General features: G+C 37.8%; 1 pseudogene; it reads right to left on the bottom strand.

Moving 5' to 3' along the window:
* Positions 1-26,637, bottom strand: LOC101957799 (protein arginine N-methyltransferase 6-like; annotated as a pseudogene).

Below are 26,637 nucleotides of genomic sequence, written 5' to 3'. Positions count from 1 at the left end.
TTACACATGGGATCTCCCTTTCTTCTCCGACCTCCCTATGCCTCTCCCAAACAGGCCAGGCTGCCTTGGGAGGTGGCTGGGAGAAAAGGCAACACTCAGTCCCCCCATGTCAAAGTCTTTGGTCTTTTCCTCCTTGTCCCCCATTTCGTAGAGCAGCAAAAAGCACAGGTGAAGAGGGTTGTCCTGGGAGGGCAGCAGCGTGATCTATGCTGAAATATCCCTGCCTTGCTCCACTTGTACTGTCTTCTTTAGGTAGAGGAGTGCCTGCTTCCAGAGTGTGGTCTGGTGAAAAGGGGAGATGGACAGCACCAGGGGTTTCTCCGAATCTACCCCAGGGAAGATCACCTGCAACCAAAAGGCCAAACCATGCATGGGCACCCAGTCATAACAGCTGTAATGAAATCGCCCACTCACCTTGCCTCCAGCTCCAGCTCCAGGACAGCGCAGTCCAGCTGGAGCTGAGAAAAGTGGTGCAGCCAGGCCAACACATCCTGGCTGGACAGACCCTGCACCAAGATCTCTGAGTGGCTCATGAGGCAGCTTGTGGTGAAACTCTCTAGACAACTCATGTCCATGCCTTAGTGCTGCTTCACCTGGCTCCAAAAGCCTAGGCGCCACTCCAGCATCTGGTCGCTGATGGGGGCTACAAAGAGCTCAGTGGAAGCCAATAGGAGAATACTGCCCTCCCTCAGCCACTAGGTCTGTAGGTGAAGCACAGAGCTCAGCATGGACTCATGCAGAAGTCCATAGCCCATTCACTCGCTCAAGATGGCATCCACCTGCTCTGGCAACTCCACCATCTCCACCTGACCCTGCAGGTCATGCACTTGGTCCTACAGCCCTTTGAGCCTCCCTACCTCTGGGGCCTCTTGCCAAATGGCGCTACCAGCCTGGGCACAGAATATGCTCAAAATGCCGGTGCCTGCACCCACCTCCAACAAGGCCTTGCCTCGCAGAGCTGCCCAGTTTTGCAGGATGCCAAGGTGGTAGGCATTGGTGAGGATGCAGTTGGAGATCCTCTCCTCCCTGACATGTCCCTGTAGCACTCCTAGTACAGGTGGTCCTGCTTGCTTGCTCTTAGTCTTCTGGGGTCAGGATCATGGCATGGCCACCTGCTGCTCTCCTCCATCTTATTCTTCAGTTTTCTCCCCTCCTTTGCCGCAACCCCAGACTCTCCAGATATTTCATAGAAATGGAATCATACAGTATGTGGTCTTTTGTGATTGGCTTCTTAACATTATGTTTTCGGGTTTCACCTACAGTGAAGCATGTATCAGTACTTCATTTTTTATTGCAAAATAATATTCCCTTTTATGGATACACCACATTTTATTCGGTTGAGAGATCCTGGGGTCATTTACATATTTGTGGCTCTTATGAATAATGTCATATGAAATTCATGTGCAAGTTTCTATGTGAACATTTCATTTTCATTTCTCTAGCATATATACCCTTAGGACTTACTGAGTCATATGCTCTTTTCCCTTACTGGTTAAGTGTAAGTTCAAACAAAAAAATGGAACTGTTAATTCTGGCTGAGAAATTAGATAACACTACTTAGAAAAAGTGGAATGTGAGCTAATTTTTGAAATAGGAGTGATAGGATTCAACCAGAAAAGGGAAAAATGAGATGACAGAAAGTCAGACATTTTGACTTGAATAACATTTGATTTATATTTGCATATCATTACCACAGTACTTGTATGAAAACACAAATTGGTGTAAATATATTTTATATACAACAAGAGATATGAATACTGTGCTCTGTAAGTGTAATACGAATTGTAATGCATTCCTTGGTCATACAAAAAATCAATTAAAAAAAGGCATTTTAAAGAGTGGTATATCAGTAGTAAATTTTCATCAACACAACATATGTTTTTACTTCTGAATGTTTTATTAGTATATTATAGTTACACATAATAGTGGGGCTCATTTTGACATAATTATATATCATGGAATAAAATTTTCTCCACTTCAGTCCCCAGTACTTCCTCTTTTCCTCTCCTTCTCCCTCCTCCTATTTCCCTTCTACTCTAATGGTCTTCCTTCTATTTATTTATAATTTTAAAATTTAGTTCTTTATATGTAAACATAAAGGTCAAATTCACTGTGGTGCCTTCACATGTACAAAGCATAATATGGTCAATTTCATTCCATTGTTCCTCTCCTTTCCCATTCCTTCTCCCTCCTCATCCTTTGCTCAACTGATCTCCCTTCTATTTTCACAGGATTCCTCCCTCACTTTTTCCCCTTTTTTTGGTCAAGCTTCCTTCTATGAGATAAAACATTCAACCTTGACTTTCTGAATCAGACTTATTATATATATATATATATTAGTAAAATACTAACAATATTTAGTATTTAACTAGAACTCTACAGTTTCATGGCATTGAGTACATTCACATTTATACAACCATCACCACCATCCATCTTCAGAACATTTCCATCTTGGGAAATTGCAACTTTTCACGCTTAATAAAGGTAACTCCCAGTCTCTGGCAACCTCCACTCTTATCCTAGAAAACTTTTGGATTGTTTCTTTTTCACTTAGTAAGAGCAGTCCACCACTGACTAATGGGTGGTGTCTATATTTGCAGGCCTTGCTGCATGTACATGATTGAGTGTATTGTAAGGACAGGTAACATAAAATAGGGATACAAAAAAAGGTGGAGACAAAAAATAAATATATGGATCTCTATCCACAGGCTTAAGCAGCCCTGCCACAGATCTGCCTGATTATTTCACATGAAGAAATTGACCTTCTACCTGGTGCTGTGGAGCATGCCTGTAATCCCACCAGCCTGGGAGGCTGAGGCAGGAGGATTTCAAATTTAAATACAGCCTCAGTAAAAGCAAGGGGCTAAGCAACTCAGTGAGACCCTGTCTCTAAATAAAATACAAAAAAAAAAAAGGCTGGTGATGAGACTTGGTGGTTGAGCGCACCTGAGTTCAATCCTGAGTACTAAATAAATAAATAAATAAATAACATAAAATAAAAATAAAAATTAAAAAAACATAAAAAACCAGAAATTGACCTTGACCTTCCTATAATCCCAACTACTCAGGAAGCTGAGGCATGAGGATTTCAAATTTGAGGGCAACCTGGACAGCTTAGCAAGACCCTGTCTCAAAATAAAGTTTGTAAAAAGGGCTGGGTATACAGCTTAGAGGTAGAATGCTCCTGGGTTCCAGTCACCATACTGGCGAGTGATAAAAACGAAATTAAATTTTGGAGCCATTTTCACTTTGCCAATAAACCAGCAGTTTCACAGTTTCTGTGTCTTCACAGGAGGCCAGGCACATCACAGCACCACTATAGCTTTATGTCCTCAGTGCCCATCCATGGTGAGGATTCTGCTGAGGGTCCTTTTGGCACCTTCCATGTTCCCCTATTGTACCATAAGAGTCCTGGCATTGAACTTCACATGTTTTACCATGATATTGGATTGAAATATAAATTTTGTAGAACCCTGAGCCCCCAGAACCCAGTCAACCTGAAGCACATTTGCTTTCACTGATTCATTCTGTCAAGAAACCATTTCTTAGTGCAGCATCTTGAAAAACAACTTGGTAATGCCTCAGAGTTAAACAGTTATACTATGATGGAGGAACTTTCCAAAAGTGTCAAATAAAAATTAATCACTGTATAATTCTAAGCTATATGTCTACTAAATCAAATTAGTTAGTAGAGTGACTGACTGGACTCATCAAAAATTGAGTATTAAAGAAAATTCTTTTTAACACTTATGTAGTTTTCTTGAATTTAATAACACATACATAATTAGCTTAGCCTTATAAAAATATGGGGCTTGGTCAAAATATTTACTCATTTCTTAAATTAGTGGTAGAATACACATAACACTCTCCATCACAACCATTTTTAAGTGTACAGTTCAGATCAGTGGCTTAATTACAGTCATGCGGTTGTGTGCCCAATTTTCAGAACTCTTTATCTTACAAAACCAAAACTCCATTTCCATTAAGCCCCTCCCTTTTTCACTATTCATTCCCTGGCAATCACCAATCTAACTTTCTTTCTCTATGAATCTTACTACTCTGGGTCAGATTAACTAATGTTAAGTAGAATTACACAGTATTTGTAATTAGTTCACATAGCATCATATCCTTAAATGTCATTAATGATGTATCAGAATTCCCTTGCTTTTTTAGGATGAATACTATTCTACTCTATGTGTGTATGCCAAATTTTGTGTATCCATTCTACCTTTGATGGACACTTAAAATGCTTACACCTTTGGCTAATGCAAATAATGCTATGAGCCTGGGTGTCCAAATACCTGTTCGGTTTTTGTTATAAATTATTTTGGGTACTTATACCCAAAGGAATTGCTTATTAAGTTTCTTCATCAACTGCCATACTGTTTTTCATAGTGGCTGCACTATTTTACATTACCCAACCAAAAACACAAGAAGGTTCCTATTTTTCCATTCCCTTGTCAATACTCGTTAATATTATTATTATTGAAGAGTAGCCAATCCTAATGGGTGTGAGGTGGTTCCTAATTTCAGTTTTGATTTTTATTTCCCCAATTATAAGTGATACTGTACATCTTGTGCTTATTGGTCATTTGGGCAACTTCTTTGGAAAAATCCTTTGCCCATTTTTTAATCAAATTTTATTGTTGTTTTGTTAAAGGAGTACTTATTTACTTTGGATTTAAATATATATATATATATATATATATATATATATTTTAGTTGTAGTTCAACACATACCTTAATTTTACTTATTTATTTTTATGTGACGCAGGGCCTCACAAATGCTAGGCAAGTGCTCTACCGCTGAGCTACAACCCCAGCCCATTACTTTGGGTATATTTTAAAAAATATTTTTAGTTATATTTGGACATAATTACTTTATTTCATTTAGTTTTCTATTTGGTGCTGAAAATAAAACCCAGAGCCTCACACATGCTAGGCAAGTGCTCGACCACTGAGCCACAAACCCAGTCCAACTCTGGATATTAAACCCTATGGGATATGGGATTTGTAAGTATTTTCATCCCTTGGATAAGTTGTTCTTTCACTATCGACTTAACAAGTTTCAAATATAAATATAACTCTTGGGTTTATTTGAAACTTTAATATCCTCATCACTATTGAAAGTCTTAAAATATTATACTTTTCTAGCTTGTACCTTTTCCCCACCCAGTTCTAGGGATGACATTACTGCAGTCTTTTTTGAGCTTTGTGATAATTTTAGACTTACACCTCTGGGTAAAAAATCTAAACTTTTTCTCTGCCATGTAATGAGGAAGCCACATAAGACAGTAAAAAGTCTTGGACCAGTAGGGAGAAAAGCCAAAGTTTAGACCTGCTCTATCACTTATTACTAGTGTAATATTTGAGTAAGTCATTTAACTTTTTTGACCTTAAGTTACATGTTTACAAACCAGAATATTAATTATTGGCCTCCAGTGAACAATTCACCTTTATCAACATTTTTACCATGTTGTCCAGAAGTCATGTTCTCTGGTATTTAATCCAGTGAATTGAAAACATATCCATATAAAACCCTAACTATGCATGTTTATAGCTTTTTTATTCATAACTACCCAAACTTGGAAGCAATCAAGATGTTCTGATGAAAACAAATGAATTGAATTCTAGATAACAGAATATTATTAAGCACTAAAAATGTTAGGAAGCCATGTAAAGACATAGAGGAAGCTTAAATGCACATGACTAAGCAAAAGACGCCAGTCTGAAAGGGCTCCAAACTGTTCAGTTCCAATTACATAATATTCTGAAAAAAAAATTAAAACTTTTTTAAAAAATTGAGGAAAAAGGGGGGAATAAATCAAGAATCAAACTTTTCTTATTCTCTATTCAGCCTAAAATGTAAAAAAAAGAACAAAATGAAGCAATATGCTTACCTGTGTTTACCTTGATTAAAGCCAGATGTTAGTTGAAAGAAAAAGGGTGAAGCTTATCACAGGATAGTTTTTCATTTCCAAGTCTTGGAGAGGACAAATCTAATGATACCACTGCACCTTAAAACCATTAGGAAGCTGCCTATTTAGAAACTCTTCAGCACAGAACACACTTTACCCCTTTCTTGCATCACCCTGTTTGACGTTACCCCTGTATCAGAATCTTGGCATTACACATATCATCTGTGGGGACTTTGAATCATTTATTCACAAAATGTGGATCCCTAGGCTTGCTGTGAGAATTAAATACGATAGTATATTTCAGGAGGATCCTTAGTTAAAAGCCAGCCTCAGCAATGGTGAGGTGCTAAGAAATTCAGCCAGACCCTTTCTATAAATATAAAATACAAAATAGGGCTGGGGATGTGGCTCAGTGGTCCAGTACTCCTGAGTTCAAGCCCTGGTACCCCCCCAAAAAATTATATTCAAAAAGCCTAATGGATATGTTTGCCTGCAATGACTAAGTAACTGACTTAAGAAGGTAGCCAACAAGTATCCTGAACACGAGGTGTCACCATTGGGCCAGGAGTATTTACCTAACTGCTCCAGGCAGTGGGTAAAACCTAGCAGCAAAACAAGACTGTCACTTTAACATACAGTATATTCAGAATTGATATAGGCTTTTCCCTACCTTGGGAGCTGGTATTACACACACACACACACACACACACACACACACACACACACACACACACATATATATATATATATATATATATATATATATATATATATATAATTTGAAATATTATAGTATTTCAGTATTCTCTTACAGGTGGTCTAAAAATCATGTACTATAATTAATTAGCTGAATATCCTCAGATTTGTTACCAACATTTAATTTTTAAAATTATCCTCATTGGATTATTTATTAATTTTGAGAATCAATAGTGCTTTACACATCCTTTGGTTAATCCAACCAGGCATTATTTGGCTCCCATAGACTTTAATATTTTCACAATGGACAATTTTCTGGCTCCAATTCCACAATCCATTGACATTATTTCCTTTACAATTTTAATGAGATGACAGATAAAAAAGAAATTACAATAGTTTTAGTGTAAAAAAAAAGTTTTTGACCAGTAAATGTGGGTTAAACAAAGATTATTAACCCTTCTCCTTGACCTCAAGAACTCAGTAATTCAGTTGTCCCGACCTGCAGGACACATTAACGTGGGCATGGAACCTAGAGGGGGAGGAATAAAGGGACAAGAGACATGAAGGATGACAGCAAGACAGGAGTTCTGATCAAGCTGTAAACCTTTATTGTTCACACAGGGGTATCTATATGCTGGGGATGGGGAAGCTCTCTTATCCGCAGTTGCTGAATGTCTTCACAAGGTGAGATAACTGCAGGATGTTTCAGGAAGACAGATGGCCAAAGGATGTCTCAGGGAGATAGATGGTTGCAGGATGTCTCCCAGGCAAGATGTCTCCCAGGGGGCTGTTTCTTGTAACTGTTAGGCTATTCTTTGAAGTAGAACTTCCTTCTAGCACCTGGAATTCAGTTATAAACTTTTTTGTTGTTGTTGTTTTCTATTTTCTTGAAAAGAAAAAAACACCCTAGGGCAAATCTGTCAATCTGTGAATAACCACATTGCCACACCTGGCTGCATTCTGGGACCTACTAATGTCTCTACTTGAGAGTGCACAGGGCACACAGGGAGACACTCATTTCAAAATGAGCACAGAGTTTGGGCTTCCCTCCTGGTTCTAAGTCCCCCACATTGAGACTCACAGTGGTCACTTCAAGACAGGTAATTTGATGAGCATTAGCTTGGAGCTGGAGGTGCAATCTTTAGTCACATGGACTGTTGCCTCGTCTGCTAGAAAAACTTGCCTTAGATTAAAGCTGACCTGGCCTACCTCAGCCTCAATCTTGGCGTGAAAAATCACTCCTAGCCCACCAGAAAGAAGAGTGACACCAAGCACAGGCTGTTCAGAGCAGATTTTTAGAACTCCAGCAGCTCTGGTCATTTTTTTTTTTAACAACAGCTCCAATTCCACTTTGTAAGAAGCACTTGATGCTTCTTAAGAAAAACAAGAAGCATCCTCTCTCTCCCTTTGGCCATCTCTCCCATTCCTAGAGAATTGGGAGGGAAGAGCTGTCACCAGGAACCATGGCAGAAGTCAAGGCCAGCCTAGATAAACCCATTTGTGAAGCACTTTGTGCTGATCCATACATTTCTGACTGGTTTCAGACCGGTCCCTGGAGGACAGCAGCTCAGGAGGCTGGCTGCTGGGCTGGAATGAAGTGGCCAAGGGAAGGGATGCTGTCCATGAACCAGCCAAGGCTGCGCAGGGGGTGTGGCACCTCAGGAGGAGCAGGAGTCCCGGGGGCGCCTTACCTGGAGGACTCTGGTGTGAAGCTGCTGCTGTCCAGCAGCCCCATCTTGCAGAAGAGGACCCCATTGACATAGGGTACAGAAGAGAGCTCCACGAGCTCGAAGTCCACCTTAAACTTAAACTTCTTTAACACTGTGAGAGCCAGGTGCCAGCGACTGGGCTTCACAGGTGGGCGCAATCCCCTTAGCTCCGCTAAGCCCCACAACTGCCCAGATCCAGGGCTATGGCAGTGAGCTGTGCACAGGGGCCTGGCGGGGGGGGGGGCACAGGCTGGCCTTGGCGGGAATGCTGCTGCCCTCTCTCATGGAAGCCCAGGCCGGGAGCTCACCTGCAGCACCAACCTCCGCTGACCTCCAGGAGCGGTTGTGCTGCAGCTGGCCCAGGGAAGGGCGTCCTTAGTTGCACACCTCGCTGCTGTCGCCACCCTTCTGAGAGCTATGAGTGGAAAAGCTCAGAGTATGGTGGCTGTCTCAGCCTCAGCAACTGGGGCCAGGACGCCCCCAGCGGCCGCGATGTGCAGCGCACTGCTGGGCGGAAGCAGGAGGCACGGGGAGGGCGGGGAGATTCATGGCTGGCAGGCGGCTTGTGGAAAAACTAAACCACGACTGCAGTTAGCGCGTCATGCCTCTCTGGGCTTAAAAAAGACAAATGCAGCCAAAAAAGCTTCCTTCTACACCTTCCTGGGCGCCTTTGCTTTCTGTTTTTGCACCGCCTCTTTTCTCCCCATCCCCTTCAAGCGATTTCTTTCCCTTGGTTTCAGAGTTAATAGGGACTGTCAGAATATGACGTTGTTTTAGTCACATTGAAATCCAAAACTAAAACTTCTTTTAAATACTCAATATTCGCGAACCTTCAAATACTAAATAAAGAAGAGGAAAAAGGAAAGGGATTAAAATGTGTTGAGGACCTTTCAAGTGCCCAGCCCTGTACTGATACAGGAATTTTTTTTTTCTTTTATCTAATGCCTGTCACCCAGGGTAAAAAAAGAGCATAGAAGGAGTTAAAATCAAACCTTCCATTTTAAAATTTGCCCATATTCGGAACTGAAAATGCTTAAAATCAAATTCTGCAGGGTAAGCTTAAAAAAAAAAAATCTTGCTACTTGCATAGCAATTACCTGTCCTGTATAAGCACATGCAATATCTTGTTAAAGTTTGTGTTCACTTGGTTACATAAAGTTCAGGTTTTTCAACTAAGATTTTAATTCTTTAATCTCAAGTACTTTCTTGCAGTAACCTCTGGAGGGGTGTAATTGAAAATATTCTCTTTCCCAGTTAATTCATTTATTCATTTATTTATATGAGATATTTTAATTGCATAAAATGTCAATCACAGGCTAGACCAAATGATTAAAAAAAAAACTAAGAATTTTACCCTCTACTGATGCAGACCTGTTTAGATCCAACATTAAAAGACATGGCATCAAGCCAGGTGCATAGGAGTCTACTGGGCTCAGCTATCCATCAAGCCCAGCATCTCTGAGGCTGAGGCAGGAGGATCACTAGTGGCAGCCCAGCCTGAGAAACCAAAATCCTGCCTCAAAATATTAACAAGTTTGGGGAATCTATAGCTCAAAAGAAGAGTGCTTAACTAGCATGTGTGCAAGGTCCTGGGTTCAAACCCCTGAACTGCAAAAACAAACAAACAAACAAACAAATCCCACAAGTGCCCAAACAAGAAGACAAACATAGATTTCATTTAGGTAGAAGTTGGAGGAAGAAGTAATGAATTGAAATTGACCAGTTTTCTGAATTTCAAATAATGCAAAATATTTGAGATAAAGTGGGGGGAAAGTGTTCTTGGTAAAAGAAATAGGAAAAATAAAGACCCAGAAACAGAGTGTAAAATGTGATAATGGGTAAAACTTGTTGCCCAGCAGAACAGAGGGGGAAAGTGGGAAGGGTTAGGGAACTTTGAAGTTTGTCACTTGGACAACTGGGTGGACTGAGTACTGGAAGCAGAAGGAGGACAGGTTTGGAATGGAGAAATAATGAGACTTTTTCTGAACTGCTTGCAGGGAGAGAGGGCCAGCTTTAGCTTATGTGAAAGGTTAAGATTGAAAATATGCTTTGGGGGATTGTGGTATTTACTGATGGCTGAAGTCCAAAAGGCAGATATAAATGAGTTACTCAGAAGAATAATTAATGGGTAGACAGAGGAGGAGTTGATTGTGAAGGCTTTTAAGAACAAAGAGCCAGAGAAAGAGGAAAATCAAAAAAGAGATATGATTTAGAAGCCCAAGAGAGAGTTTTAACCATTCAACATTTGTAGTTACTAAGACCTACTGTGTGCCAGGCTATTATGCTGGGATCTAGATACAAATGAATAATACACACAGGGGCTTACAAATGAATGGATAAAAACATAAAAGCAACAGATCAATGAGACACAGAAAGAGAGAAAGAGACAGACAGAGAGAGGGAAAGATTCATTTCCTGTCCTAGGACTCATTTCTTGTTCTAGATCTTACAGTCTTGGAGGACACAGGTAAGTAGGCAGTCCTAGTACAAAGTAACAGTGAATTCTCTCTCTGTATAATGGTACATAAAGACTGCAAAGGGAGAGTATTTACCATCTCAGAAAAGCTTCTGAGGGTAAGTGACTTTTTGATGAGAATCGGGGTGGGGAGCAGCTTCCAGCCTACTCTGCATGTGCAGAGGCTCAGAGGAAGAGAACACATTTCAGAGGAAACTGAAATTACTCCTGTCTGGCTGCAGTTTACAGTGGGGCTGTGGTGATGGGTAGAGATGAGAGCCACTGATGTTTTAAGTCAGAAGAAGTGCATCTTAGAAAGACCTCTAGCTGTAGTAAAATTGGAAGATGGGAGATGGTCTGTTACTCTTTTTTAGACTTATAGTCGAAAAACTTTGCTTATTAAACACCTACTATGAGTCAGGGTCAAAACAGATATCATACTCAAAGTGTTTAGATGGGGGGGGGAAGTTTAATGAAAGGATCTTACAGAGTTGGGGGCAGAATCAAGAACTCACAGTTTTGTGGGGAGTTGAAAGGAGGCAGAGATAAATATCTGATCTGTCTCAACTCCTGTTTTCTCATCTCCTGCTGGAGTCTCCCGTGATCTGCCCTAACCAAAGCCAGAAGGTAAAGGAGCCTGGAATATGCAGTTTATATAGGACAGGCTTAGGAGGCAGAGATGATAAGGACAGGTAGTAGTAAAATGATATAAATCTACCAACACACACCCGATTCATCCAGCATTTACTGTAGAAATCCAAAACCACTCTAGATATTTCAAAACACAAAGGAATTTCATCCAGCATTTTAGTGTTTCTGAGGTCCTTGGAAGGGATGGAGGAGTAGAAATCCCCAGACCAGTGAGTCCAAAGTTAATTCAGTTAAGATGAACATTACTAGTCTGGTCATATTTCACTTCTTTTTAAATTCTTTTTTATTTATTGTTTTTAGTTATACATGACAGTAGAGTGTATTTTGATGTATTGTGCATGCATGGAGTATAACTTCCCATTTTTGTGGTTGTAAATTATGTGATGCTACACTGGTTGTATATTCATATATGAACATAGGAAAATGATATCCGATCCATTCTACTGTCTTTCCTATTCTCATTGTCCCTCCCTTCCCTTCATTCCCCTTTGTCTAATACAATGAAATTTTCTTTTTTTCCTTTACACCCCTCCTTATTGTGTGTTAGCATCTGCATATCAAAACACTTGGCCTTTAATTTTTTGCGATTGACTTGTTTCCCTTAGCATGATTGTCTACAGTTCCATGCATTTACTGGCAAATGTCATAATTTCATTCTTCTTTATGGCTGACTAATAGTCCATTATTATGTAAACCACATTTTCTTTATCCATTCATCTTTTGAAAGGCATGTTGTTTGGTTCCATAGTTTAGTTCTTGTGAATTGAGATGCTATAAACATTGATGTGGCTGTTTTCACTATAGTATGCTGATTTTAAATCTCATGGTAATGTGCCCAGGAGTGGGATAATTGGATAAAACGGAGGTTTCATTCCAAGTTTTCTGAGGAATCCCTTATTGCTTTCCTTAGTACTTGCACCAATTTGCAGTCCCATCAGCAATGTATGAGTGTACCTTTTCCCCCACATTTTCACCACATTTACTGTTATTTATATTCTTGATAATTGTCATTCTGACTGGAGTGAGATGAAATCTCAATGTAGATTTAATTTGCATTTCTCTAATTTATAGAGATGTTGAACATTTTTTCATATATTTATTAGCCATTTGTATTTCTTCTGTGATGTGTACATTCAATTTTTTTGCCCATTTATTTATTGGGTTATTTATTTTGTTTTTGGTGTTAAGTTCTTTTTTTTTTTTTGATACTGTGATTGAACTCAGGGAACTTGACCACTGAGCCACATCTACACACCTATTTTGTTTTTTAGTGAGAGAAAGGGTCTCACTGAGTTGCTAAGTGCCTCATAGTTGCTGAGGCTGGCTTTGAACTCACAATTCTCCTGTCTCAGCCTCCTAAGCTGCTGGGATTATAGGCATGCAGCACCAAACCCAGCTGGTGTTAAGTTTTTTGATTTCTTTACATATCCTGAAGACTACTGCTCTCTCTGAGGTGCAGGTAATAAAGATTCCCCCCCCCATTCTGTAGGCTCTCTCTTCACATTCTTATTTCATTTTGTGTGACTCCTTTACTTCCAAGTATGGAAGCTTACATTTGTAGGTCCACATGTAGATAGGACCATGTGACTAATTATAGCCAATTATATCTGAGAGGAAGTAATGTGTCGCTTCCAGAATGACACCATCACAAACTTGTTAGCATTCTTTAGACTGTCTCTTCCCTGCCACTAAAGTCATGCAAAGGACCCTGGGGTAACATAGTAGGTACAAAGTTAAAGCATCCTAGATTCTAAGAACATGGGGAGCAACTGTCCACATCTGCAGTAAACATTTTGGTGTTAGAAAGAAACTTTTAATGCATTAGGCCACTGAGATTTGGGGAATCATTTTTTTAAAATTTATTTTGAATTTTTAATTGTAATTAAACACAATACTTTTATTTTATTTAATTAATTAATTTATTTATTTATTTTTATGTTGTGCTAGAATTGAACCCAGGGCCTTGCAAGTGCTAAAGGAGTGCTCTACCACTGAGCCACAACCCCCTCTCCCCTCATCATTTGTTACTAATAAGCCTGGCTATTCTGACTAGAATGGACCTAGGATTAGTCACTGCTATTGCTGCTGTCAGCACTGATTCTCACACCATGAAGACCACAAGGGGAGTGTGAATGTCACATACACATGATCACTCCTCACAAGTGACCTGCAAATGCAGGAATATAACCTTTCTTTACTTGTACATTTTTTTCTAATTTTATCTCTTTGGCAGACCTTATTTGTACCTAGATCTCAAGTGGGAAGGAATTCTGAAAAATGACATTTTTATTTTTTCAAATTCTTCAAACGGGAGGGTGGAGTGGAAGTTTGAAATGGTACCAGTAATGTACCATAATGCAAGTTCTTCAAAGGCAGGGGTGGTTTTGCTAATTATCTTTGTATGTTTTGTATCCAGTCTGGGACATGACATTAGTGGTTGTCAAAAAATTCTTTAAATAATCTGAATTTAGGAACCAATCTTAAGTTTTTCTCTCTCAGGTGAAATAATAGAGATGTAAAATAAGTGCTAAAACTACTCTCTGCTAAAGATTTGAGAGTTCTGAGAGTACTCTGGGCTATGAGAAGGAAATAACAGAAGTCATCAATACAAAGGAGTGGAGGTAGGAAGAAGAGAAAATAGCCATACCAAAGAATTAGAGAATACCTAGTAAGTTAAGATAGATTCAACTAAAAATAAAACTTAAAACTGCATTGGCTTAAATATGACAGGAGCTCATTGTTTCCTTAAAGACAGGGGGTAAACAGCCTGGAGCTCTGCCATGGGAGCTCCTTGACCTTCAGGAACTCATGTACTGTTATGCCATTATCTTTAATGTGTGGTGCTGACCAGATGGTTGATGATAGCTGCTTTTTCGCCAGCCACCATTTCTCAGTTTCAGTCAACAAGAAGATGGTAGGAAGGAAAGTATGCTCCCTCCTTTCAAGAACACTTCCTAGAAGATGCACACTCCTCTTTTATTTAAATCTCATTTAAATGAATGTGCACTGTGAACAGAAATGATGATACCAATTGAGGCTGGGTCTATAGAGACTGCCCTTACATGATCCTCTTCATTTCTGGCATCTTCTGGTCAGACTTTTGCTATCAAGGGAAACACTTGATATCACATATTGGATGACAGAGCCTCTACTAGCCTGGATCTCTAGGTGATTATGAATCAATAAGTTACAGCCCTCACATAACTGCCCTCAGTCAGGAAATGCTTACAGTGAACTGTTAAGTGAGCAGGAAACAAAAATTCAATGTGACCCTTTGAGGTATATTTGCCACAACAACTAGCATTGTCTTCATACAAAAATTGTTACAGAAGCAGGATGCTATTTTAAAAATCTCAAACTCATCAGGCAGTAGAGAGCAAGAAAACTTACCAGAGACTGGAAAATGGAAATCCATGGCAAAATGTCTTGGTATCTTATCTCCTATTAAAAACATAAAACCACAATTTGGATAGGTTACAATGAAGAGTGGTATATTTTGGCCTATATTTCTGCTTCAAGGTCAAAGGGCTGCATCTGATGATGGCCTTCTTCCTGGCAGATTCCCAAAGTGGTGCAAGGCATCAAAAGGCAGGAGAGAGGGACCATGAGAACTGCCTTTTGTAGCAAACCCACTCTCAATCCATTATCCTATTAATGTGTTAATCTATCAATCACATAAACGAGGTAATCCATTCATTGTGGGGAGAGCTCTAAACACCTCCTAAAGGTTCTTTAGCTTACTGTCCTATATGGATTCAGTTACAGTACAAATTTTGCATGTTGAAACCATAGTACAAGACATTTGGTAAGAATTACCTGCAGTAAATTAAAAGGACAATAAGATGCCTCTAAATCCCATAGCTCTAGAAAAGATTGGAAAATGAAATGCTGGTAGGCTATATTCACTGGCTGTATTTAACAAGATATTGGAAAAATAAGATGAGCTCTTAGAATAATTAAAAGGTTTCCAAACATGATGTAAAAGAAATATAGAGAGTTCAGAACTTTTGAGCCTTGAAGGGTTGAAAAAAGCTGACTGTTCTATACGTCAAAGAATAGGAAATAAATCTGAAAAGGCGTTTGAGCAACAAAGGTCGATAAAATTTTAGTCATGAAATAAAAATTAGATTTAGGGCGTGGCCTCAAATTGGAGGTCTCCTAGTAGCTCCCTCAAATTGAGAGGAAAAGAGGCATAGGAATGAAGAAGCAAAGTAATGGTATCAAGAATTATCTCTAGGAAACTTTCATGTTTACTGGCTTATGGGACTGACAGGGAAGCAAATGGATCAGAAGTCTTTTCAGTGTTTGAGAAATTGTACTGCTAATAAAATCACTTAAGATGTTTTTAAAAAGCTGTAATCTCTCTACAGAAGTCATGCTTCTCAAAACCCATTTAAAATGCAGGATTAGAGGAAGAACTTACAGAATGCATAGCCAGTGACATAGGGGACCATGGAAAAGGGGGTTTTCCACTATGAGTGGTACCAGGATCTAGTGGAGAAACTTCTCATTCATGTCCATCACAATGCCTCCTAGCATAATCTCATCTTTGCATAGGCCAGTGTCATCTTTTCCCTGCTTTCCTACCTAGACATGTTGACTGCACTAAATTTGCTGCATTGTTAAATACTGGGTGCAGGTTGAAAAAGATATTAGTTCATGGGTTGCAGTAGAGTATCTCACCCTCAGCAGTACTGATATGTTGGAATGGAAAATTCTCTTTGTGGGACTGTCTTGTGTATTTTATAATGTTCAGGAGCGTTCCTGGCCTCTGCACACTAGTTTACAAAAGTATCCACCTCACTCCCCCAATTGTGTCAGTCAAAATGTTTCCAGATATTCCACAAAAACCACCTCTGTTTGAGAATTATTGGCCACAGGATAATATGGAGAGATATCGTGACCAGAAAGAGAATCCTGTGCATTACCTGGGAATCCTGTATTTTGAATTTAATGCAGTGACTGGGTGGGATTCTAGGTTATCTTACTTGGTGAGGGAATGAGCATATTATTTTTTTGCAAAAAATAAAGGACGAAATGGTGATTTGGTTACCAAATGAATGGACTATAGCATAGAGTTCAAGGTTATCACCAAACGTGCTTTCTCATAATTCACGAGAGCTAAGATCCTAACTGAGATTAGATACTGCACTATGCTTAGCCCTAGACTTAAACATTCAACAAACAATAATGTTCACCAGAGTACTACTATCAATGGCCTAAAACTCAAAGGACTTGGGAATGCTTTACAACCCTCTAGAGGAGCCTGTTCTATAATCGATAAACCCTGATATACCTCACCACCTTTAGCATTTATCAGCCTATATACTGACATCTTCAGCAAACCCTAACAAGTTCTTATAGTAAGCAAGAGAATTTTACATTAATATGTTAGGTCAAGGTGTAGCCTATAAGGTAGAAAGTAATAGACTACATTTTCTACTTCTTAGAACAAATCTTCACGACAGCTTTTATGAAACTTAAAAGCTCAAATCGGATTTAGTAATAAGTTAAGAATAGAGAGCTTAGCTGAATTGGGCAATAAAGTATGCACACACCACCCGTCACCCTCTTTAAATATAATTACATAAAACCTGATACATAATCCACTTGATTATACTGCATGAGAAGGGATAAGTCATAACAAGGTAGATATACTGAAAAGTGTGTTTGGAATGAAAAAAAATGTAGCTTATTCACTAAAGCACCCAGCCTACACCTGGGAGATTTCACCCACTATTAACATTTTGAACTAATGCTAGCCCACAACCCCTACCCACTAAAATATGATTCATTTTAATAAATAAAACATTTATCTTAAATAAAAGTAGAAGAGATAGAAAATATTACCAGGAGCTATAGAGAAAGCATCATAAGGGAAAGATGAAAAAAATTTTATAGTCTAAAAAACCAAAGACTAAAACTTTTACCTTTTGCATAATGATGTAACCAGAAAAACCTTGACAAAAAAAGTTTAAGCCAAACACTCCAAAATCAGATGAGCTACTTATGAGCAGCTAATAAGAGCTGATCTATGTTGCAAAACAGGGGAATGAGTTATAATTAGAGGTGAAAAGCCTAGGCAGCCTGGTGATAGTTGGTTGTCCAGATTAGAATTTTAGATCTACTTTAAATTTACCTGAAGCACAAGCAAGTCAAATGTAATTTTAAGTGTTAATCTAAAGAGGGACAGCTCTTTAGAATCAAGGAAAAACCTTAATTAGAGAGTAAATCTGCTAATTTCCATAGTTGGCCTAAAAGCAGTCTTCAATTAAAAAAGCATTAAAACTTAACCTATTCATCAAAACTTAATACCTAACTCTCAGTAACCTCCTAAACCAACACTGGACTAATCTATTTTTTCTTAGAGAAGAAATTATGTTAAAATGAGTAACAAAAAGATAGTTCTTTTTGCATAAATTTATATCGGACCAAATAATTCACTGATGTAATTAACAAATTCATAATATTAAATAAATCATAAAACCAATATTAATAACATTGTTAAACCAACACTGGTATGCACTTAAGGAAAAGATTAAAAAAAGTAAAAGGAACTAAGCAAACATTAACCCCACCTCTTTACCAAAAACATCACCTCTAGCAAAATCAGTATTAGAGACAATGCCTGCCAAGTGACACATTTTTAACCCATACAAAGTTGCATAATCACTTGTTCTTAAATAGGGTCTAGTATGAATGGCTTGACGCAGATTTAACTTTCCCTTACTTATAATTAGTAAAATTGACCTTCCAATAAAGAGGCGGGAATATTCTAATAAGATGAGAAGACCCTATGAAGCTTAAATTTAATGGTCTAACAGCCTTAACTTCACCTACAGGGTCAAAATTATTGTTAACAGACTAAAAATTTGGGTTAGGGTGACCTCGGAGTACAAATAACCCTCCGAATGGTAATAATCTAGACATAACATGTCAAAATAACGACTCATCAGTTGACCCATACTATTGATCAATGGAACAAGTTACCCTAGAGATAACAGCGCAATCCTACTCAAGAGTTCATATCGACAGCTTAGGGTTTACAACCTCAATATTGGGTCAGGACATCCAAATAGTGTAACTGCTATTAATGGTTCCTTTGTTCAGTGATTAAAATCCTCTGTGATCTGAGTTCAGACCCGAGAAATCCAGGTCTGTTTCTATCTATTACTGAATTTCTCCCAGTATGAAAGGACAAGAGAAATGAGGCCAATTAAACACTTATGCCTGAGATAAATAGATGCAATAATCTAAATCTAGTAAACTATTATAAATACCCTGCCCTAGAACAGAGCTTGTTAAGATGACAGAGCCCCATCATTGCGTAAAACTTAAAACTTTATACCAGAGGTTCAATGCCCTTTCACCTTATTTTTTATAGCTGAATACACAAATATTATTATAATAAATGCCCTAACAGCAACCTTCTTTATAGGGACATTACTCAATATTTCCCTTCCTGAAAGTTTTACACTCAGTTTCACCCTAAAATCCCTCATTATAACTTCTATGAATTTGAGCATCTTATCCACAATTTTGTTATGATCAACTTATGCATCTTTTATGAAAAAGCTTCAAACTCCTCACTCTGGTCCTATGCATATGACATAGCTCCCTTCCCTTTATCACTGCATGTGGTTCACCCCCAATCTAAGAAATATGTCTGATAAAAGAGTTACTTTGAGTGAGTAAATAATAGAGGTTTAAATCCTCTTATTTTAAGAACCACAGGACTTGAACCTAATCCTAAGAATTCAAAATTCTTCATGCTAACTTTACACTGTGTCCTAAAAAGTAAGGTCAGCTAAATAAGCTATCGGGCCCATACCCTAAAACTGTTTGTTTATATTTTTCCTGTATTAATTAATCCCCTAACCTCTTTCACAATCTACCTCACCTTATGTTCTGGAAAAATAATTACACTATTCAGCTTCCACTGACTATTTATTTGAGTAGGCTTAGAAATAATTATGCTGAAAATTATTCTCATTCTAATAGATAAAAGGTATCCACAATCAAAATAAGCTGCTTGCAAATATTTTCTAATTTAAGTCATTGCATCAATAATCTTAGTAATAGTCACAATTATTAATTTTACAAACTTAGGCCAAAGGACCCTATCCAATTAATGCAATCAAATCTCATAATGTATATTCACAATAGCACTCTCAATAAAAATAAGACTTGCCCCATTTTATTTTTGAGTACCATAGGTCACTCAAGGAATTGCACTTAGAGAATAGGCCCAGCAACCTGCGGAAGGGCAGAGCCGCCCCATGCACCTGCAAGGTAGGCGGACCTGCGACCCACCTGCGTAACAGGCCAGACCTCCAACCGACAGACAGAAGAGGTCCAGCGACCCGCGGAGGGGCAGAGCCGTCCCCGGCACCTGCAAGGTAGGTGGACCTGTGATCCACCAGCACAACAGGCCCAGCGGCCTTCAGAGGGGCAGAGCCACTTCCCATGCCTGTGAAGTAGGCAAAACTGCAACCATCAAAAGAACAGGCCCAGTGGCCCACAGAGTGGCAGAGCCGAAGCCCGCACCTGCAAGGTAGGCGAACCTGCAACCAAATGGCAGAACTGACTCAGTGGCCCGCAGGTGTGGTAGGCACATTGCCCAAATTGGGGGAGGAGCAGAGCTGCAGAGCCGCAGAGCCACCACCCGCGCCTGCACAGGAGGCTTTGCAACTATACAAGAGCAATACAAATATATAGGGAAAAAATTCATTAACACAACAGTTTCACCAAGCAGAAAGAAATGTGAACAGTATGAAGAGACAAGAAAAGAAAGAACCACAAGCAATGCAGGTCAACTCAACATTAGAAGAGGTAACATCTGAAGCAGATGGAATGTTAGATAAAGAATTCAGGATATGCATGCTTCAGATAATCTGGAGTCTCAAGGAAGACATTAGACAGCAAAATCAGACAATGAAAGATCACTTCAACAATGAATTACATAAACAAATCCAGGAAGAAAAAGATAAACTATACAGGAAATAGAGGTTATAAAAAACAAACAAACAGAAATCCTAGAAATGCAGGAAACATTAAATCAACTTAAAAACTCAATTGAGAATACTACCAGCAGAGTAGAACACTTAGAAGATAGAACATCAGACAATGAAGACGAAGTATTTCAACTGGAAAAGAACATAGACAGCTCAGCAAGACTGTTAAGAAACCATGAGCAGAAAATCCAAGAAATATGGGATAACATAAAGAGACCAAACTTAAGAGTCATTGAGATACAGGAAGGTATAGAGGTCCAAACCAAAGAAATGATCAATCTATTTAATGAAATAATATGAGAAAACTTCCCAGACTTGAAGAATGAGAAGGAATCCCAAATCCTAGAAGACTACAGGATGCCAAATGTGCAAAATCTTAAGAGATCCACACCTAGACACATTAAAATGAAGATACTCAACATACAGAATAAGGAGAGAATTTTAAAAGCTAAAAGAGAAAGGAAGCAGATTACATTGAGGAGTAAACCAATCAGGATAACAGCTGATCTCTCAACACAGACTCTGAAAGCTAGAAGATCCTGGAATAACATATTTCAAACACTGAAAGAAAATGGGTTCCAACCAAGAATTGTGTATCCCCCAAAATTAAGATTCAAGATGGAAGATGAAATTAAAAACTTCCACGATAAACAAAAGTTAAAAGAATTTGCAGCTAGAAAACCATCTCTCCAAAAAATTTTTGGCAAAACACTACAGGAAGAGTAAATGGAAAATAACAATGAAAACCAACAGTGGAAGGTAGGACAGTAAAGAGGGGAAAATAATCAAAGAGGGAAACAAACCATGTTTAGTAACATAAATAAACAAATATGGCTGGAAGAACAACCTATATCTCAATAATAACCCTAAATGTTAATGGCTTAAACTCATCAATTAAGAGACACAGGCTAGTAGAATGGATCACAAACCATGACCCAACAATATGCTGCCTACAGGAGATGCATTTGATAGGAAAAGACATATATAGACTGAAGTTGAAAGGTTGATAAAAATCATATCACTCATATGGACTTCGAAAACAAGCAGGAGTGTCCATACTCATATCAAATAAAATAGATTTCAAGCCAAAGTTAATAACAAGGGATAAAGAGGGACACTACATATTGCTCAAGGGAATAATACACAAACAAGACATAACAATCATAAATATATATGCCCCAAACCATGGTGCAGCTCTGTTCATCAAACAAACTCTTCTCAATTTCAAGAGTCTAACAGACCACCATACAATTATCATAGGGAACTTCAACACGCCTCTTTCATCACTGGACAGATCTTCCAAACAAAAGTTGAATAAAGAAACTATAGAACTCAATAACACAATTAATAACCTAGACTTAATTAACATATATAGATTAAACCACTCAACATCAAGCATTTACACTTTTTTCTTAGCAGCACATGGATCCTTCTCAAAAATAGATCATATATTATGTCACAGGACAACTCTTAAAAAATATGAAAGATTAGAGATAATACCATGCATCTTATCTGATCATAATGGAATGAAACTGAAAATCAACGATAAAAGAAGGAAGAAAAAGTCATGCATCACTTGGAGAATAAACAATAGGTTACTGAATTATCAATGGGTTCTAGAAGACATCAAGGAGGTAATTAAAAAATTCTTAGAGACAAATGAATACACAGACAAAACATATCGGAATCTATGGGACACATTGAAAGCAGTTCTAAGAGGAAAATTCATTGCTTGGAGTTCATTCCTTAAAAAAAGAAAAAAACAACAAATAAATGATCTCATACTTCATCTCAAAATCCTAGAAAAAGAAGAGCAAAACAACAGCAAAAGAAGTAGAAGCCAAGAAATAATTAAAATCACAGCTGAAATTAATGAAATCTAAACAAAAGAAACAATTGAAAAAAATTCATAAAACTAAAAGTTGGTTCTTTAAAAAAATAAATAAGATTAACAGACCCTTAGCCATGCTAACAAAGAGAAGAAGAGAGCAAACTCAAATTACTAGCATACACGATGCAAAAGGCAATATCAAAACAGACATTTCAGAAATACAGAAGATAATCAGAAATTATTTTGAATCTTTATACTCCAAGAAAATAGAAGATAATGAAGGCATCCATAAATTTCTTAAGTCAAATGATCTTCCCAGATTGAATCACGAGGATATAGACAACCTAAACAGACCAATATCAATGGAGGAAATAGAAGAAACCTTCAAAAGACTACCAACTAAGAAAAGCCCAGGACCGGATAACTATACAGCAGAGTTTTACAAAACCTTTAAAAAAGAACTAATGAAAATACTTTTCAAGCTATTTCAGGAAATAGAAAAAGAGGGAGAACTTCCAAATTCATTTTACGAGGCCAACATCACCCTGATTCTTAAACCAGACAAAGACACTTCAAAGAAAGAAAATTACAGACCAATATCTCTAATGAACCTAGATGCAAAAATTTTCAATAAAATTCTGGCGAATCGGATACAAAAACATATCAAAAAAATTGTGCACCATGATCAAGTAGGACTCATCCCTGGGATGCAAGGCTGGATCAATATACGGAAATCAATAAATGTTATTCACCACATCAATAGACTTAAAAATAAGAACCATATGATCATCTCGATAGATGCGGAAAAAGCATTTGACAAAGTACAGCATCCCTTTATGTTCAAAACTCTAGAAATCCTAGAAATAACAGGAACATACCTCAATATTGTAAAAGAAATCTATGCTAAGCTTCAGGCTAGCATCATTCTGAATGAAGAAAAATTTAAGACATTCCGTCTAAAATCTGGAACAAGACAGGGATGCCCTCTCTTACCACTTTTGTTCAACATAGTTTCAAAACACTGGCCAGAGCAATTAGACAGAAGAAAAAAATTAAAGGCATAAAAATAGGAAAAGAAGAACTCAAATTATCACTATTTGCAGATGACATGATTCTATACCTAGCAGACCCAAAAGGGTCTACAAAGAAACTATTAGAGGTAATAAATGAATTCGGCAAAGTGGCAGGATATAAAATCAACATGCATAAATCAAAGACATTCCTGTATATCAGTGACAAATCTTCTGAAATGGAAATGAGGACAACCACTCCATTCAAAATATCCTCCAAAAAAAAAAAAAATACTTGGGAATCAACCTAACAAAAGAGGTGAAAGACTTATACAATGAAAACTACAGAACTCTAAAGAGAGAAATAGAAGAAGATCTTACAAGGTGGAAAAATATACCCTGTTCATGTATAGGCAGAACTAACATCATCAAAATGGCGATATTACCAAAACTTCTCTATAGGAGTAATGCAATGCCAATCAAAATCCCATCAGCATTTGTTGTAGAAAGAGATAGAGCAATTATGAAATTCATATGGAAAAATAAAAGACCCAGAATAACAAAAACAACACTAAGCAGAAAGTGTGAATAAGGCGGTATAGTGATACCAGACCTCAAACTATACTACAAAACAATAGTAACAAAAACAGCATGGTACTTACGGGTACCAAAACAGGCAGGTGGACCAATGGTACAGAATAGGGGACATAGAAATCAATCCACAAAACTAAAATTATCTTATATTTGATAAAGGGGCTAAAAGCATGAAATGGAAGAAGGATAGCATCTTCAACAAATGGTGCGGGGAAAACTGGAAATCCATAAGCAAGAAAATGAAACTGAATCCCTTTCTCTTGCCATGCACAAAAATTAACTCAAAATGGATCAAGGAGCTTGATATCAAATCAGAGACACAGCGTCTGATACAAGAAAAAGTTGGCTACGATCTACATACCTTGGGGTTGCGCTCCAAATTACTCTATAGGACACCCATAGCACAAGAGTTAATAACTAGAATCAACAAATGGGACTTACTCAAACTAAAAAGTTTTTTCTCAGCAAAAGAAACAATAAGAGAGGTAAATAGGGAGGCTACATTCTGGGAACAAATCTTACTTTTCACACTTCAGATAGAGCCCTAATATGAGAGTATACAAAGAACTCAAAAAATTAAACAATAAGAAAACGAATAACCCAATCAACAAATGGGCCAAGGACCTGAACAGACATTTTTCAGAGTAGGACATAACAATCAATCAATAAGTACATGAAAAAATGCTCACCATCTCTAGCAGTCAGAGAAATGCAAATCAAAACCACCCTAAGATACCATCTCACTCCAGTAAGATTGGCAGCCATTATGAAGTCAAACAACAAGTGCTGGCGAGAATGTGGGGAAAAGGGTACACTTGTACATTGCTGGTGGGAATGCAAATTGGTGTGGCCAATTTGGAAAGCAGTATGGAGATTTTTTGGAAAGCTGGGAATGGAACCACCATTTGACCCAGCTATTCCCCTTCGTAGTCTATTCCCTAAAGACCTAAAAAGAGCATGCTACAGGGACACTGCTACATCGATGTTCATAGCAGCACAATTCACAATAGCAAGACTGTGGAACCAACCTAGATGCGCTTTAATAGATGAATGGATAAAAAAATGTGGCAGTTATATACAATGGATTCTTACTCTGCTTAAAAAATATCAGAATCATAGAATTTGCAGGGAAATGGATGGCATTAGAACAGATTATGCTAAGTGAAGCTAGCCAATCCCTAAAAAACAAATGCCAATTTTTTTTATATATATATAAAAAGAGTAACTAAGAACAGAGTTGGGAAAAAGAGCATGAGAAGAAGATTAACATTAAACAGGGGTGAGAGGTGGGAGGGAAAAGGAAAGAGAAGGGAAATTGCATGGAAATAAAAGGAGACCCTCATGGTTATACAAAATTACATACAAGGGGAAGTGAGAAGAAAGGGGGCAAGAAAACAAGGGGGGGAAATTAATTACAGTAGATGGGGTAGAGAGAGACGATGGGAGGGGAGAGGATGGTTGATAGTAGAGGATAGGAAAGGCAGCAGAATACAACAGACACTAGTATAGCAATATGTAAAACAGTGAATGTGTAACTGATGTGATGCTGCAATCTGTATACAGGGTAAAAATGGGAGTTCATAACCCACTTGAATCAAATTGTGAAATGTGATTTGTCAAAAACTATGTAATGTTTTGAACAACCAACAATAAAAATTTTAAAAAAATAAAATAAAATATTACTCAAAAAAATAAATTTCAATGTGTGTGCAAAAAAAAAATTGCACTTAAATCAGTACTAATCCTACTAACATGAGAAAAAATTGCCCCAATCTTCATGCATATCAAATTGCATCTTCTATAAACTCCACCCTTATATTACTTATTGTAATCCTGTCTATTATGTTAGAAGGCTGAGAAGGACTCAACCAAACTTAACTAAGAAAAATCTTAGCATATTCATCAATCATGCATATAGGATGAATAATAGCAGTTATTACATATAATCCAACTTTCACAATATTTAACTTAATCATTTATATTACACTTACCATTAATATATTTATACTTCTCCAATACAACAAAAAACTTCTACCCTCTCCTTATCAAATTTATGAAATAAATTCCTGCTACTAACCCCATCAATTCTAATCATATTAATATCACTAGGAGGATTACTTCCTCTAACCATATTGCCCCCAAATGAATTATTATTAAGGAACTAATTTCAAACAACAATATTATCTTCTCTATATTAATAGCAATACTAGCCCTACTAAATTTATATTTTTACACGACTTATTTATTCTACATCTCTAACCCTATTTCCATCATTTAACAACACTAAAATAAAGTGACAATTTAAAAATACAAAACTAACTCCCCTTCTACCAAATCTTATTATTATCTCTACCCTCTTCCTACCACTCACACCTCTCCTATCATCTCTGAGCTAGGAATTTAGGTTAACCCAGACCAAGGGCCTTCGAAGCCCTAAGTAAGTGTCCAACACTTAATTCGTGAGTTAAATGCAAGACTCTACCCTACATCAACTGAATGCAAATCAATTAATTAAGCTAAGCTCTTTTCATCTACACTAATGGGATTTAAACCCATAAATTTTCAGTTAACATCTAAATTCCTAATTCAACTGGCTTCAATCTACTTCTCCTGTGGTAAGTAAAATAGCCAGAGAAGCCCTGGAAGAGTTGAAGCTGCACCTTTGGATTCGCAATTCAATGTGATTATTCACCTCTGGGCTTGGTAAAAAGAGGGCTCAACCTCTGTCTTTATTTATAGTCTAATACTTACTCAGCCAT

Source organism: Ictidomys tridecemlineatus, chromosome 11 (assembly GCF_052094955.1).
Source record: "Ictidomys tridecemlineatus isolate mIctTri1 chromosome 11, mIctTri1.hap1, whole genome shotgun sequence".
Classification (NCBI taxonomy): Eukaryota; Metazoa; Chordata; class Mammalia; order Rodentia; family Sciuridae; genus Ictidomys; species Ictidomys tridecemlineatus.
The sequence above is the reverse complement of the archived record's forward strand: the minus strand, read 5'-3'. Positions and strand labels throughout refer to the sequence as shown.